Source organism: Panthera tigris, chromosome E2, assembly GCF_018350195.1.
Source record: "Panthera tigris isolate Pti1 chromosome E2, P.tigris_Pti1_mat1.1, whole genome shotgun sequence".
NCBI classification, from domain to species: Eukaryota; Metazoa; Chordata; class Mammalia; order Carnivora; family Felidae; genus Panthera; species Panthera tigris.
This window is the reverse complement of record NC_056674.1, coordinates 30,256,989-30,265,658: the sequence shown is the minus strand read 5'-3', so window position 1 is coordinate 30,265,658 and position 8,670 is coordinate 30,256,989.

Here is an 8,670-nt window from a genome sequence, read left to right as displayed (position 1 = left end):
CAGAGACACAGTTTTTATAGAACACGGCCCTTGACTTCTTCTTAAGGGATTGCGAGGGCAATAACTTGCTTTTTATCTGAAGAGGTTGAACCTGTACCCCGAGGTGATGGGGGAAATAACAGTAACAAGTTAACACCATTTCACCTGATTCTTTTAAACCTAACTTTCAACAGTTTGGGAGTTGCACCTTTCAGGAGATGTACCAGAAAGGGCAAATGATTCCTCTTCCTGGGGCTCCTTCTCCATCACCCCACCTTGAAAGGAAATCCCTGTAGTCTAGACAAGATGGCCCATTGCTTGATTTCCCTTTGGTTCAGACCAGGATTTCCCAAACTTGAGTAAGACATAGACTCTGTTTAGAGGAAAATAATCATCATGGACCCCAATGAGAATATAAATTATTTTTATTAAAATGTTAATATACATAAACGTAAAATCAGATATAAAATTTTGTGCTTATTGTTTAAGCCAATTATGAAACCAAAACAAATTAGAAATTAAATACGGACATCACTGCAGATCCAATAAAATTCAAATTACAACTATTAAATATGATGAATCGTGTTCTTTGTCTGAAATGAATCCTCTCTTTGTCGTTCTCTCATACTTTGGGCTTTGGCGCTGGTTCTCCCGAGGTAGGAGACCTCGGTGACCTGCAGTACTCCGATCTTTCTCTTTCTCGTCACTTGGCATGAATTTATCATCTCATGTGAATTCATGCATTGGATCCTTCTCTGTTGTTTTCTGCAGAGAATAAAGGTAGTTGTGCTTGGCACGTGCATGGCGGTCAATAAAAAGTGCAAAAGTCTTTTCTGAAATGGTGTGGCTGAACCTGATCAGAAGGTGGTCATCTAATGATGCGGGGTGGACCCACAATATGCTTCTATTGATTTCTTTTTGCTTGTCATTGAAACTGCAGGTGACAGTACAAATTTCTTTCAGAGAGAATAATGTGTGTGGACCCTCAGGGGCTGCGGGCTCTAGTTTGAGCACAGTGTTCTAGATGAATATTCATCCAGAATTCCCTCTCCCTGCCAGCCATCTCCCTTTGTCCCATGCACCATTGGAGTGTGTTCAATTTAAAAAACCCAATTGGACAATCAGGACACCGGGGCTCTAGCTGTAGCCCCAACTAGCTTAGATTCTGGCCATGTCTCTTCTCAGGTCCCTCCATCTCTACCAGCCCAAGAGAAGCTACCGCCATGTTCTGCCCCAGCTGGAATGGCTTCCCAACTTGTCACCCTGCTTCCGTCCTTGGCCTCTCTCCTGCCTGTTCCTTCTCTGGCAGCAGAGGGTAATTTCCTTAAATTATATATTAATCATCTCACTTCCTTGTTTAATACCCTTCCATCAGGGCTCCAAATTTACTTAAAATAAAACCCACAACCTATCAAGCTGTATGTGATCCCATTCTCCCTCTCAGATTCTATCCACATCTCACTTCCCTTGTGCCCCATCATGACCCAGCCCCAGGATTTCCTTGTAGTTCTTCAAACTGCCCCAACTCTTCTCTACATCAAGCCTTTAAATGGGTTTTTCTCTTTTTTTTTTAAATGGGTTTTTCTCTACATGGAACATTCTTGTTGCTTCCACCAGTCTCCTTCTCTCTCTCTCTGGCTTCTTATTATCCTTTAGACCTCATCTTAAATCCCTGCTTTTTTGGGTAGATCTTTTCTGATAGGACTGCCTGGATTAAAATCCCACATTCTCTGTCTCCATCTTGGGTTAAACCTCATCACACCACAATTTAGTTGTGTGATATGGGTGTGTATTTTCATCTTTGGGTCTGTCTTCCTCCACTAGGAGGGCAAGAGGAACTGTGTGCCCTGTTATCCTGGCATTCTCCACACCCAGGGCAGCACTGGCGTAGAGTAGATAACTAAATTATTTAATTAATGTTCCTGAAGGAATGAAAGCCATCCATTGGGATCATTTCTTTGGGCTTCTTTTTTTTCTTTTCTTTTTATTTTTTTTAGCTGTGAAGTGGAGCTAAGCATATCTACTTTATTTGACATCATTCATTTAACACGGAAAAGCTGTGTTTTGCAGTCAGACCATGTGCTAGGTACCAGGGACACGGAGTATCTTGAAAAAGTTCAAGGGGTCTTAAGGAGGTCAAGTGTTGGAGGTTTGGTGTCAAGAACTGGGTAGAGGATGTGTGGAGTCAGGGCTGAGTACTCCCTGGAGAGAACTCTTGGGCACTAACAGCCCAGCACCCCAGGTGCCTTGCCTCCCTCACTGCTGATGGGGCTGCCTTTGATTCAGAACAGAGTACTTTAAATGTGCTTACTGAATGATCATGGGCACGTACCTGGGAAACTCTTGTCTACTACCTTCCCACTTTGCCTCTTATGTAACCTAGCTTCCTGTATATCTTCTCCCCATGTTGATTCTGGGGATCTCGATGGAGTGAATGTAGTTTGGTTCATCAGTTCATTCCTTCGGTGAACACACAACGAGCACCTACTGTGTGCCGGGCGCTGTTCTTGGTGCTCGTGAGTGATTGAGAATTTTGTTTCTGCTGCCTCTGACCCTAACCCAAGCTTGGGGTTTAGTGTGCTGGTTGCTTTTCCGAAGCATATCTCGCTTGCAGAATTCTGTCATGTAATGACCATGTGACGAGGTGCAAAGGATGCTGGACCAGGACTTAGGAACCCTACCTTCTTACATCATTCTACACTAACAGTATGACATTGGGCAGGTCTCTTCACCTTGCTAAGTCAAGGACTTCCTATTGTGTCAAACAGGTTATAAATTCCGGCTCTACCTAATATTTTGAGTTCCTTCCGGTCTTGAAAAAGATAATGAATATAAAGGAGCTTAGATGAAGTATAGAACAAAAGGAAAATATAATTAACCGAATTATCCACTTTACAACCAAATGGCTATAAAATGCCAAGCAGAAGTAAAGAGAAAGAAACTAATGTGGATTACATATTCATTGTGTTAGTGAGGCTGTGCCGGGCACTTATGTACAACATCGGGCACCTCCCCCCCCCACCCAAAAAAAAAGAAAGAAAGAAAGAAAAAGAAAAACATTTTATGAAGAGGAAACTAGGACCAAGAATATTTAGGTCACTTTTTCAAGACTGTGCAGATAGTGAGCAGTGAGGTCAGTTCTCAAACCAGATTGGGGTGACTATTAAGGCCGGCATTCTTACCGCTCCAGGCAGTCTAAAGCAACCAAACACTGGACACCATTGTAAAGGGTCATTCAGCCTCTCTACTTAAACACTTCCATATGGCTGTGGTCTGGTTTCGTTGAGGTCCTGACCCTGAGGATAGGTAGGATGGGACCAAGGTCAGTACTTCTCTCTACGAGTAACGTTAGATCTTTTGTCTTCCCTCAATACAACTGGAAGTATTCTTCTGGAAGTCACAAGTTTGCAGGCAATAGGGAAATGTCTTGACAAATCAGTTTCTCCTTTAAGACAATCCGGGTTCCTCGAGCTCACTGTTGCGGGCTCTCAGCCTCAGACTTCCAGGAATGCCTCCCTCTCTGCTGGAAACTCCATCACATTGACAACTGCTTTCTGAATTCTGAGGGCAGCTCCCCATTCCATTGGCAATGGACTAACGGGGTCACGACTGCATCAAGAGAGACGAAGCCTGCAGCAGTTTGGTAGTGGCTAACACCCCAAATACCCCGAGCTTCATCTGTATTCATTCTCCCCTAGTGCCGTGGATGGCTTCTGCAGACTCGAGTTTATCTCAGCCTCAAAGCTAATAGAGTTAAACCAGCTGGTCAATTTAAACACGAGCAGAACCAGTGAGATGTTACTGTATTCTGAGATGGTGCTAATAAACTTTAATAGATTTCAGCTAACAATTTGGTATAAATTAGACATTGCACTGCTGCTGAGGTAATAACTTTTGGCACTAAATAACAGAAAATCAAGCTCTGTGATGTGCTTCAAAAGCACCTTCATTGAGCCTCCGAGATTCAGGCAGATTTCACTATTGATTACCGCTTACTCTTCCCCAAGCCTTAAGAAAACAGTAAAGTGCTCCAAAATGCACCCCCAAAGGAGCTCAGACTTTTTCTCCCACTGGCTCAACAGCTCATTTACATGAAAAGGTTTTGGAATCAAAGTGGGGGACAAGATGGCTGGGGACCTCTCATGGGTGAGTCAGGAACTAAGAGGGTAGACGATCCTCTCAAGGCCATGCAAAGTTTTGTTCAGACTTTTCTGGAATCTTCCAGAATGTTGAGCCTGAATTCATTTCAACTCGATCCTATGTAACAACAGAATCTGTAATTAGCAAGGTCTGTGATTAGCTTGGGTTAGGCACTCGTCAGTTGGGTGGGTAGCAAGAGGTCTGGACACAGCATTAGGAGAACTTGTTCAGGTCCTGGCTATGACACTAATTAATTGTGACTTTGGGCAAGTTGGGTAACTCACCCAAACCTAGAAGCATTTAGCTTCCATCATCTGCCTGGCTTAAAACATTGTGCTGAGGTGAAAGGAAATGTGATAATCCCTGTGTTGTAGGTGGGAAGGGCTATCCACACATTAGCTGTAAAATTTAATAGGCCACACAACCTTATTCAGGGGTTCTGAGGTTTAGTGGTACCATCATGGACTTCAGAAATGGCTAGGGGTGCCTGGGTGGCTCAGTCGGTTGTACGTCCAACTTTGGCTCAGGTCATGATCTCACAGTCTGTGAGTTCAAGCCCTGCGTCAGGCTCTGTGCTGACAGCTCAGAGCCTGAAGCCTGCTCTGGATTCTGTGTCTCCCTTTCTCTCTGTCTCCCCCACTCACAATCTGTCTCTCTCTCTCTCTCTCAAAAATAAATAAACATTAAAAAAATAATAATAAAGAAAAGAAATGGCTAGAACGTTTCCTTTTCTACCCATAGTTCCTGCCACCTACCCTGTTCTCCCCCTCCACTCTGTACCTGTGGGACCTTCATAGATGTGGAACCATGCTCAGGGCAAGTGCTATAACTTCTGTGTTGGTTTTCACAGGAGTCAGATTTCTCCAAGAGCCAAACTCTGCATGAGGGCTTTATTTATTTTTTTATGTTTATTTACTTTTTGAGAAAGAAAGAGAAGCAGTGTGAGCGGGGAAGGGGCAGAGAGAGAGAGGGCGACAAAGAATCTGAAGCAGGCTCCAGGCTCTGCATTATCAGCACAGAGCCCGATGCAGGGCTCGAACCCATGAACCGTGAGATCCTGACCTGAGCTGAAGTCAGATGCTTAACCGCCTGAGCCACCCAGGCGCCCCTGCGTGAGGGTATTATTATTGAAACATTTGCCATATTTCATTGCATCTAAGACATGCTTTTTTCTCACAGTTTAACATCTCTGGGTTGGGATGTCTCTCCATCACTGCCAGGTCAGAGTTTAATTAGTGTCTTTTTCTTTCTTAGTGGTACACAGTAATGATGCATCTTACAATTGGGATCATCCTAAATGTGATGGCATATGGAACCAGGTGCTGTTAGGAGCAAGGATCTCTTCTGGGGCCCAAGGCAGCATGTTCTTCTCTCAGGGTGTTGACGTCCTGCCACAGTGGAGCAGGGCGAGTCAAACAGCTGTCAGCTGGACAGGAGAATTTCATCTACCGTGGTGTTTTGGAACAACTCAACAGGGAAAAGTGATGAAGAATGCCTAGGGGCTTGGGCTACTCTAGTGGAGATGGTCCATGAAGGTCTCTCTGAGAAGATGAAGCTGAGTGCCGGAAAGGAGGTTCCCTGATAAGATCTGGGACGAGGGCCTTCCATTGTGAGGAAATAGCCAGATGGACCTTGAAACGAGAATAAGGTTAGTGGGACGTTGTTGGCATAGATCTCCCAGGTAGAATGATCTAAATATGTGCAAATAGAAGTATATGGGGGCACCTGGGTGACTCAGTCGGTTGAGCATCAGGTCAGGATCCAGGTCAAGCCCCACGTCAGAGTGGAGCCTGCTTGAAATCTTGAGATTCTCTCTCTCTCTCTCTCTCTCTCTCTCTCTCCCCCCCCCCTCTGCCACTCTCCCCTCCATCTCTCTCTAACTTAAAAAACAGTCATATATGTTCTCAAAGACCTTGTCTCTCTGTCCTTGATTTTTTTTAAACCTTGATTTTTTTTTTTACCTTCCTTAAGGACTATATTAGCTGCTGTAACAAAACCCCACACACTTGGATGGCTTAAAAGAAGATAAATTTATTCTCTCTGCAGTTCTATAGACTACAAGTCTGAAAACACAGTGTTGGCAGGGCCATTCTCTTTCTGGAGGATCTAGGTGAAAGTATGTTCCATGCCTTTCTCGTCCTTCTGGGTTTTCCAGCCATCCTTGGCATTCCCTGATTTGTAGACACCACACTCTAATCTCTGCCCCCTCTGATCCCATGGCACTCTCCCGGTGTGTGTCTTTTTTTTTTTCTTATAGGGATGCCAGTCACATTGGATTAGGGCCCACCCTAATTCTGTGTGAGCTTCTGTATGAGCCTAATTCTGTAATCCTAACTTGATTACATCTGCAAAGACCCTATTTCCAAATAGGAGGTCATAGTTACAAGTTCTAGGGGTTAGTACTTAAATATATCTTCCTGGGGGATACACTGCAACTCATAACAGAGAAATTGATGATGCATCTCAAGAAAACGTCTTCATAGAGGCTGATGCTACTTTGATAACATAGAGATCAAGCCTTCCTACACCAAACAGATCTACATTTTGCCTGCTAAGGACAAAAAGCATGACCCTATCTTCAGTGTGAAAAACTCAAATGCCTGGCTCACCTATGGAGAGCTTCTCTTTTTTTTAATTTTTAATATTTATTTATTTATTTATTTATTTATTTATTTATTTATTGAGAGAGGGAAAGAGACAGAGCATGAGCGGGAGGGACAGGGAGAGAGGGAGTCACAGAATCCAAAGCAGGCTCCAGCTTCTGAGCTGTCAGCACAGAGTCTGACACGGGGCTCGAACCCATAAGATCATGACCTGAGCCAAAGCTGGATGCTCAACTGACTGAGACACTCAGGTGCCCCACCTATGGATACCTTCTTATTTCTTTGTTGTGATTTTGAAGTCAAGGTCTAAGCTTTATTGGTGGAAACAGGTTACCACAACATCTCTAAATCTAATTTACGTGTAACGTTGGTGGCAAAATTAATGTTACTACCTTTGGGAGTATGGGGGTGGCAGCAATAACAAATAGAGAAGTTTTAAATGACACAGGAGCCAGTTGTCATCATTAGTATTGGCATAAAAATAGGTGCTTAATTCCTCAGTATATTCCCTCTACTATCTCCCGCCACTCTTGAAAGTCATCATAAAATAATAACAGCTAACGCTGACTGAGTGCTTACCATGTTTTAGGCATTATGCCACCGAGTTTAAATGTATGGCGAACCCATTCATTTCTTACACTAACTCCGTGAGGCAGGAACTATTATCCTCACTTTACTTAGGACACGAAGGTTAGGAGAGCTTATGTGTCTCACATGGGCTCATAAGCCTGGTGAATGCCAGAGACAAGATTCACATCCAGAAGGTCTAGCTCTAAAGCTCATGGATGTAACCACTCCTCCTACTTGTCTTCTGTGGTGCAACCCCCTCATTTTTACACCAGAAATGGGAAGTGATGTTCTCAAGGTCACACAACTAGGAGATACCAGAACAGGGGGAGGGACCCAGAATGTTCTGATTCATAGTCCAGTGCTTTCTCATCTGCTCTTTGTTTTCTCAAGGCTTTGTCAACATTCACAGCCAAGTGAGATTTTCCAGTTGATATCTGACCCTCATCCCCAAGAGCAGGCCTCGAGAAGGCCATGAGAAGTCTGGTTGGCAAAGTCCTGTCCAGTGGTGCCGACCCTGCTCAGGGGATATCATCAGACTCTGAGAAGCCCACACATTACTCAGGAACATCCAGAGCATTGTGGACACAGAGTTGCCCATCTTTTTTTTTTTTAATTTATTTATTTATTTTGAGAGAGAGAGAACATGAGCAGGGGAGAGTCAAAGAGAGAGAGAGAGAGAGAGAGAGAGAGAGAATTCCAAGCAGGCTTCACACTATCAATGTGGAGCCTGATGTGGGGCTCGAACCCACGAACCATGAGACCATGACCTGAGCTGAAACCAAGAGTCAGACACTTAACTGACTGAGCCACCCAGGCACCCTTCTGAAGTTGCCCATCTAATCGAAAATTTGTGTTGAGGACCTATATGTTTCCACAGAGCTGAGTCTGCTCTGTCCTAGCTGACCATTTGGGTGACCAAGACTGGAGCTAGAAACATGTTGCTGGGTCACTTCTATGAAACTGAAAGACTAGATTCTGAAACCGAAATTAGGTTCGTCTCCTGCTCCTCTCAAAACTAGCATGTTGTCTGGGGAGCTAGGTCCCAGTCTGGGAAAGGGAACTAGATGTGAGGGGTGGGAGGGAGATTTCTCAAGTATATACTTTAGTATTTTGCAACCAGTGAATGTATTAGATAACAGGTTTTTTAAAAAGACCTGAAGCCCTGCCTTGGACTCATGAGAAAATGCTGAATACATTGTAATCAATTAGTGGGGTCTCCCAGGTACACAGGATAAAGCAGTGTCTGCACATGGGCTCTGCGTTTCTTACCTCTGGACACTAGTCATGATATTCATAATTTATACCTCGTGAAGACAGAATTTCTCATTCCCAGGAAGACTATTCCAGGGCAGTTGTCAATGTTTTGCACATTCCCCAT